Here is a 9,287-nt window from a genome sequence, read left to right on the forward strand (position 1 = left end):
ACTCCAAAGACAAGACTTAAAACATGACTTGACTTAAAAAAACAAGAAATGAATCCAAAAAACAAGACTTAAAACATGACTTGACGTCAAAAACAGGAAATGACTCCAAACACAAGACTTAAAACATAACTTGACTTTAAAAAAAAACAAGAAATGAATCCAAAAACAAGACTTAAAACATGACTTGACTTAAAAAAACAAGAAATGAATCCAAAAAACAAGACTTAAAACAAGAAAGACTTGACAAAACAAGAAATGACTCCAAACACCAGACTTAAAACAAGACTTGACTTCAAAAACAAGAAATTACTCCAAAGACAAGACTTAAAACATGACTTCAAAAACAAGAAATGAATCCAAACACAAGACTTAAAAAAAGACTTGACTTCAAAAACAAGAAATTACTCCAAAGACAAGACTTAAAACATGACTTCAAAAACAAGAAATGAATCCAAACACAAGACTTAAAACAAGACTTGACTTAAAAAACAAGAAATGACTCCAAAGACAAGACTTAAAACATGACTTGAAAAACAAGAAATGAATCCAAACACAAGACTTAAAACAAGACTTGACTTAAAAAACAAGAAATGACTCCAAAGACAAGACTTAAAACATGACTTGAAAAACAAGAAATGAATCCAAACACAAGACTTAAAAGCAAGACTTGACTTCAAAAACAAGAAATTACTCCAAAGACAAGACTTAAAACATGACTTCAAAAACAAGAAATGAATCCAAACACAAGACTTAAAAGCAAGACTTGACTTCAAAAACAAGAAATTACTCCAAAGACAAGACTTAAAACATGACTTCAAAAACAAGAAATGAATCCAAACACAAGACTTAAAACAAGACTTGACTTAAAAAACAAGAAATGACTCCAAAGACAAGACTTAAAACATGACTTGACTTAAAAAAAACAAGAAATTAATCCAAACACAAGACTTAAAACAAGACTTGACTTCTGACTCAAAAAACAAAAAAACAAACAAGAATTGACTCCAAAAGCAAAACTAAAAACAAGACTTGAAGAAACAATTTTACTCCAAAAGCAAGACTAAAAAAACTAATTTTTACCCCCCCCCCAACACAACTTGAGTCCAAAAGAAAGACTAAAAGCAAATCCTAAATGCAAAACAACACTCAACTCCAAAACTAGACTCACAAAACATAGGCTTACAAAACATGACTTCAAAAACAAGACTTCAAAACATAGCTTGACTCTAAAAACATGACTTAACTCCAAAAGAATGACATAAAAACAAATATTGACTCTAAAAGCATATCTGTCAGGAAAGCTGGCAGAGCTTGACTGAGAGTCATCTTTATGTATAGCATTCTTGCATATCAGTCTGTCAGTGCACGTCTATGTGTGAGTTTCTGAGATAAGATCACTACAAAAAATACAGACATATTGTATATCTATAGCTGAGTAAACACACAACAGCGTAATCAAACTAACTCTTTCTCTCAAGCGGGCCAACAGTTGCTTGTGGCAAACTGACTGTAGGAGTCGACTCCCACATCTAATTCAGTTCTTCTGCTTTCTAAAGCAATAAAGCCCCCAGACAGTGTTTTGAATGTCATATGGCAAGCCAAGCATGTTTCCTCTGTAACATAAGCACTAAAACGAGTCTTGCAATGCAGACGAACTGTGCAGTATGTACACTTGGTTGAGCTAACATATGAGATCTGTATATACTGATAAAGAAAGTACATGCTTCAGCAGAACAAATGCTGGAACCAATGACTCTCTTGTATCAAATAAAGCATTAAAATTCTTAATCATGATTCAGCACACACTCGCACATCTTTTCACAGCTAGTCTAGACTGCCTACAACAAACACTGAGTCATACTGCTGAATCACTGTCTGGTTATACAGTCTATGGTGTCTAAGCCTCTGCGTGAATCCAGGCTGGATGATTATGCTAAGGAGGTGTGCAATATCTGAAGATCTGGTTGCATTCCCATTCAACTCAATGGGCTTTAGTCAGTCAATGGAGAAAGATGCTCTCTGCAGCCATAGTTACAGGATCAACCAGCAGGTGGGCTAATGCTAAAAATCTTGATCTCTTAAGGTCATGACACACAAAACTGACCATTAAAATCTAGAAGTGACGAAAGCCAACTGTGTTGTGCCTGGGCTAAAAAAGTCGCACTTGAACACACCGCAAAGACTACAGCAAAACAAAATGTTTTGCATCTGCATAAGAGGAATAAAGGGATAGTTCACCCAAAAATGAAAATTCTGTATTAATTACTCACCCTCATGTCGTTTCAAACTCCTAAGACCTTCGTTCATCTTCTGAACACAAATTACAATATTTTTGATGAAATCCAAGAGCTTTCTGACCCTGCATAGACAGCAACACAATTACCACGTTCAAGGCCCAGGAAGGTAGTAAAGACACCGTTAAAATAGTCCATGTGGTCGGCGCCGATAGCCTTGTGGGCAGCGTGCCAACATACAGCGCCATTGCGCTATGGGCGTCCCGAGTTCGAATCCCAGCTCGAGGACCTTTCCTGATCCTGCCCCGCCCCCCCTCTCCCACTTTGCTTCCTGTCAACTCTAAACTGTCCTGTCATCATAAAGTCAAAAATGTTCCGAAGATGAACAAAGCTCTTACGGGTTTGGAACAACATGAGGGTAAGTAATTAATGACAGATTTTTGGGTGAACTATCCCTATAACTGTATATATCAGCAGGTGGCAATAGTCTATATTCGTTATTCAAAAAGAGAAACCCGAAATCAGGACTGCGGAACTAAAAACCGTAAACAAAGCAGCATTTGCTTACCATTTTGAATATGAATTAGATGCTCGGGTAAGATGGCGTAAAATTAGAACAGGTGTGTCTGCTTGACATTGTAATTTTCTCGCTTTCAACACGCTTTTTTTTCTCGTGAACTGATTCGCTAAGCAGAACAGCCAATTAGAGTGATCTATCTCACCGACTGCCCACTGCCGATTCAACATGCGAAATCAGCCAAAAAGCAGTTGCGACTAGTGCCGACATTGCGCAACACACCACAAAAAGTGGATTGACAGATGCTCAACAACGGACCAATGTTCGCTGATGACTGACTGTTGGCTTGTGTCAGCCTTTAGCTGTTACCGTTAACTTTCCCAGGGCATAAGTTACAACTTGGCCTTGCTGCTGCGATGTGTACGGGCAATAAGTTACAACTTACACACTACTAAATATTTTCTTTTCAATGCACTTTTAAATTTAGTTGAAACATATATACAAATAAATATTTATGGAAGCCTCAGACCAGGATTAATGTTTGGCATAAAATTGCAGATTGACTGAAATGCATCAATAAGCTCATGTTTCACCTAATAAACTTCAATCCTTTAGACATATGATAATGCTGACATTTACACTTATTTACATTTTAAAAGAGAGAACATGTGAATAAATGACTTGCAGATCTTCAACACAAACCCGATCTAAACAGCAAACCTCTTGTGTGCATCACTCCATGTTGTCCATGCCAAATAAAATCAATCATAATAAATAAATGCCATTGTTTTCCTTTTTTTGTTTTTATTGCTCCTTATTAATTTCAAATTGGCTTTCTTAATGTCACTTACATATAAAAAGACATGTTATTTTATGATTAGCCAATTATCATATTTCAATGGAAAACATTATTTTTTACCATTAGTTATGTGAAGAACTCTTGAATTTCAAGGCTGCTGTTGAATCATTAAAGGTATTGAATGTATTTATGGAGAGGTTACAAGCTAAGTTACACTCTGCCTTAAGAACTAACAGTGCAACTAAATTAAGTACAGAGTTACAAACTAGCTAATAGTTACTAAGCCCTTAGTGTGGACTTTACTTGAAGTAAGAAAAGCTTACTGTATGAACGGTTGGTCCAACCCAACATTAAATTTCAGCTACAGCTGTTGCCAATGACACTGACAGACAAGATCCTTCAGTCTTCACTCTGACTGACATTGTCTAGAGCCCAAAACCCGCCTTGGGGAGCTTCATCAGTGGATGGATATTTTGGGAGGTCTGTTGATGTTACTGGTCTAAAACTGACCTCTCACCACCTAGAGGCTATCTGAACCCCTGAAACAAGTAAGGAGGATTATTACATACTCATGTTGACAGAACCAGACACTGACATTATTTGGGAATAATAATCATCCCTAAATGGTCTCAGGAGATTTGCAGGGGAGAGTTTCATCTAAGACTACTTCTGCAAGGAAAAACGTTTTTTTTTAAAAAAGAAATGCAAGTATAAACACCTTAAAGAAAATGGGTTTCATTATGCTTTCATTTGTAGGTAATGTTCACAAAGCCAATAAAAGACTAATAATAAATGTCTAATGCCTTCTCTGTAACCACATTTCTAGGAAATGACATCACTGGCCAGATTAAAATGCAATTCTAATTTAATTCCAGTATAATACAATCACATATGTCTGACATACATTCGATAGTAGGAACTTTCACTTGCAACACCCATTATATTAAAGAAGTGGTCATATATAAAAAAAAAATAAAAAAAATAGGCTAAATTATATTATTCCTCCTTTATCATTTTAGTCAATTTTGCAATTTAGTTTTAAACGATTTAAAAATAATTTTACACAATTTTGAGAAATGTTTCAGTATGTTTTTCATGTTAGACCCCTTTAACAAAAATGGTCACATGCATGAAACTTGGGTTCCTCTGTGCTAATTAACATCATACTGTGAGGTCAAATGTGAGCGTTATCGGATTGAACCACATGACTCCAGCAGGTGACGGCACAATAAACACACTGAAATCATCTCACACGCCACTGATTCACCTTGATGAGATTACAAGTGACATTTCAATTTTCAGTGTCTGCAGGAGAAAAATGGGAATAATAGCGGTCTTAGAAATGGAATATAAGAGGGAAAAAACCCACAACAATTGGCATCCTTAATATAAGTGCACAACACAAAGTTGCCAATATCATGCTAGGTTGTAGTTAAGAAATGTTTTACAGAGGTCATAACAGGAGGAAGCAAATTTTCCCTGATCTTTGAGCAATATCATCTATTTGTGTACAATGTAATCATACTGTAACTTTCACAAAAACAATCCAGTCCAAAAAGACTATCCATTGGATCTATTTCTTAATGGCACTGTAACAAAAAACCCAGCCGGGTCGAAGAAAGGTTGAGCTAAAATGATCATGAAAAGCAGTCAAATAAAATAACAAACAAACAAACAGACAGACAGACGCCATTACTTCCAGACTTTACGTTCTTTGCATCCATAAACATATATTGCTAAATGGCTGGGCAAATGAGTGTGATCTGAGTCATCTTTCTATTCAACACTACACAACACTCTTAAAGGCCACCCGCCTTTCACCGAGAGCGAGAAAGCTCATCTAGGCTTGATGAATTCCTCCTCCTTGTCATATCGCCCCGATACTGGAACACTTGGAGGTAAGATTGTCACGCAGTCTGTGACAGACAGATCGTTAACGGCTAGTCTTTGGTAATACAGTGCATCGGGCAGGACATCCAAACGCTCGCCTATCATTAATCGACCTCAAATATGGCTTATCATCTGAAATGTGTAAGAATTCACAACTTTACATGGCCGCTCAATCTAATGTTAACCTAGAAAAATATGCGCTGTTCAGGTGTCTGTGTTGAGTGTATAAGCACGCTCACTGCAGGACAGATGAAGGCGCCGGAGTGCTCACTTGCTCTTAAAATAGGTTACTCTGTCATTTTTGTTCATACAGATAAGAGTAATACATAAGACTCTACATTTATTTGTGTGCACTCACAATAACAACAAAACATTGTGCTTTTGTAAAATAATGGAAGCAAACAGGATGGGCTTTCTGCCGTCTCGGTCTCTGTGAACTTGAGCACGAAACTCCGTGTATATCTTTGCCTTACAGACATTAAAAATATGTCTATAAAGAGTGAAATATCTACTTTCAAATGAACTAATTAAAATGGAAAACAAATATTCTCAGATTATGTAATCCGTATGAAACATGCGTACAGGTGCATCACTACTGCGGAGATGATGAGTCAGTGTCGCCGAGTTCATCTCTTGACTTAAGCCGAAAACAAAGAAAGCACTAGTTTATCAAATTATTAAAATGTTAATGCAGTCTCCATACTGTTTTCCCTGGCACACTCATAATCATTACTTCTGCTGGTGCGTTGTGGCAGGCTTTATGTATGTGCTTGAGCGCTTATTAGGCTATGTAAGGCAATTAAAGGCTCATTATAATGATTTAAATGGTTTATTAATAAACGTGCGATTAGTCGACTAATGCTTAAAATGAACGACTACTAGTCGACCAGAAAAATCCTTAGTCGAGGGCAGCCCTAGTGTCTATGTGTTGACTGGAATAACCAATCCGCACAATCCAGTTTCTTCTAGGCTGTGTATTATTCAGCTTCTAGTTAGTACACTGACAAGGGAGGGAATTTCTAGAGCTGTCCAATGGTCAAAATTATTTGCTTGTTTCCTAGTAATTCCCAGAATGCACCTTAAACAGTAAACATCAACTATATCCACTAGCAGAAATGTTTTTCAGTCTTATTAGAGAAGAAATTGTTGAAGTCAGTCATTATTTTTATTTTCTTTGAGTAAAAAAAAAAAAGTTATCCTCGTAGCTTCATAACATTATCGTTGAACCACTGATGTCACATGGACTATTTTAACGATGTCCTTACTACCTTTCTGGGCCTTAAAAGTGTCAGTTGCGTTGCTGTCTATGCAGGGTCAGAAAGCTCTTGGATTTCATAAAAAATATCTTAATTTGTGTTCTGAAGATGAACGAAGGTCTTACGGGTTTGGAACGACATGAGGGTGAGCAATTAATGACAGAATCTTCATTTTTGTGTAAACTATCCTTTTACTGTAAGTGTCTTGAGGACGAGTGCAAATGTAAATGTATGAAGACAAAGCCTTATTTTTCCAGTCTTTAAAAGGGATTTTATCTCAAGTTGTCGCTCATCTCCAATGTGTACTGAAGGGAAAAAAATGTTGCAAACTTCATACAGAAATCACAAATTTTATTTTAACAGTTTTGATTAATGAAAACTTGCAAGACCTGCATATTTTATAATGGCACTGAAATTTATAACAGCTAAATCAAAGATTCATGTTGCAGGTATATGAGTTGTCAGTGTCCCAATCTTCAGTAGATCAAGGCTTTTGCTAGTGTCCAAATTCATGACATAAGGTGCATGATTTTTGGAAAATTCTATGAATATTTGCAGTCAAAATCTAGTTATTTCAATAGGAATCAATGCAATTAGGAATTCGCTAATTTGCTGCTTGACCAACAGAAAGCTGCTTGGTTTAAAAGTATGCAGCTTTTCATTCATAAATACACCATTAAAAAAAACATACAATAAACCTGTTTCTCCTGCAAAAAAAAAAACGCTGACATTTCTCTAATGTGACTGCATCTATAGAAAAGTAGGGAGCACAATGAGACACATTCCTAAACAACACAAGCAGAAAACCTCCACAAATGCGATTCTAGATGACTGCGATTCCAATTATTACATTTCCGAGCTCACTGTCCACTTAATAAATATTACAGCTTTGACATGCTAGTCAGTTCAGGTCAGATGCATCATAAGTACAGATACACTATGGACTCAAAGGGACCCAGAGATTTATTTAACATTACACAAACACTGCAGCCAGTGATGACCGCTTCACATTTCTGTGTCTCATACATAAAGAGTGTTATTCTGGGTTCAGCAGTGTGACAGAGCCACATCTGCACTTCAGAGCTGCGCAGCTGGCATATTTCAATGTGTCTGCAGTGTCAAAACAAGTCACTACACTAATGGGGAGCTGATGAGATAAGAGCGATTTCATGCTCAAGGTTTGAAGATAAAAAGCAAGTGTGAGATGCTCCCAGCAGATGGTAGTCAGCGCACTATAGAATGAAAATAGAGCAGTGACCTTAAAAAGATTAAAGAGATTGGCACATTGTGTACATGTCTAAATAAAAAAATGACTGTATAGAAAACACTTTTAATTAAGATAACTGAACATGCTGTTAACCTAAACCTACAGTGACATTCATATATACGCTATTTTTAAGACATGTAGGAAAATTTTGAAAGAAAAAAAACATTCTATATAAAGGTGTAATCTATTTAAAAAAAGTTTACTGGCACCTGGACTTGCATCTGTTTATTTAAAAAAAAAAAAAAAAACTCCTAACCACCAGGGGGAGCCCTTACCAGACTCTAATGTGTGGTTTCACCATTTTTCCACTTCAGAGTAAAAAATACAACTGTTGATGGTGGAATAAAATTAATAAATAAGAAACACATCTCACATTGTTAGATATAAAGTGACATTTACAAGATAATTATCAGAAAAATACAATTATCAGAAATAATGCAACAACTAAACTATGTCACTGACAGATATAAAGCTGTCTATCTTCATGTAGTTGTTTCTGACATTTATTTTTTTATTTATGGTATATTACTGGATATGATATTGGATTTTTGACTTTTTTTCTTCTTCTTTTTTTTTACCTTTCATGACCCTGTTTGAGGATTTATCTTTGGATTTGCTAACCTTACCTTCCAGTTTACCTTACTTTAAAAAGTTTTAACTTTTTACTTTTTAAAGAGTTGGTAATATTTATTTATTTATTATGTTTTGAAAGTCTCAGGTTGGTAAGTTTTTTTTTTTTTTTTTTTGAAAGTTCACTTGATCAAAAAATACAGTACAACAACAGAAACATTGTGAAATATTATTACAATTTCAATTCAATTTTCAATTTTCAGAATTATTACTCGTAGTCTTCAGTGTCACATGATCCTTCAGAAATCATTCTGATATGCTGATTTACTACTGTTGAAAACAGTTGTGGCTTAATATTTTTATGGAAACCGTGATATGTTTTTCCTTTTCATAATTCTTTGATGAATGGAAAGTTCACAAGAACAGCATTTATTTGAAATTTGATTGTAACATTATAAATGTCTTTCCTGTCACCTTTGATTAATTTAATGTGTCCTTGCTGAATAAAAGTATTAAAGGGGTCATGCGATTTCATTTTTTCCTTTCTCTTTAGAGTGTTACAAGTTCTTTGAAATCTTACTGGCCCCAACCTTTTTGAGCAGTAGTGTGTGTGTGTGTGTGTGTGTGTATTAGGGCTGCACGATAAATCGCATGCGATATTTAACGCACATCTTGTCAGTAAAGCCATTCTGTAATCAGCGGTAAATCTCCATCACCTGCGGGCTTTCACATGGAGCAGCATTAACTACATACA

The 9,287-nt window shown here is 35.7% G+C and overlaps 1 protein-coding gene across 4 annotated transcripts in view; it reads right to left on the bottom strand.

Annotated features, from left to right (window-relative positions):
- Positions 1–9,287, bottom strand: part of LOC107753627 (calcium-dependent secretion activator 2-like) — a 158,460-nt gene that overhangs the window by 74,165 nt on the left and 75,008 nt on the right. The window lies entirely within an intron of this gene.

The sequence above is a fragment of the Sinocyclocheilus rhinocerous genome, unplaced genomic scaffold, assembly GCF_001515625.1.
Source record: "Sinocyclocheilus rhinocerous isolate Xijiao unplaced genomic scaffold, SAMN03320098_v1.1 scaffold200, whole genome shotgun sequence".
In the NCBI taxonomy this organism is placed as follows: domain Eukaryota; kingdom Metazoa; phylum Chordata; class Actinopteri; order Cypriniformes; family Cyprinidae; genus Sinocyclocheilus; species Sinocyclocheilus rhinocerous.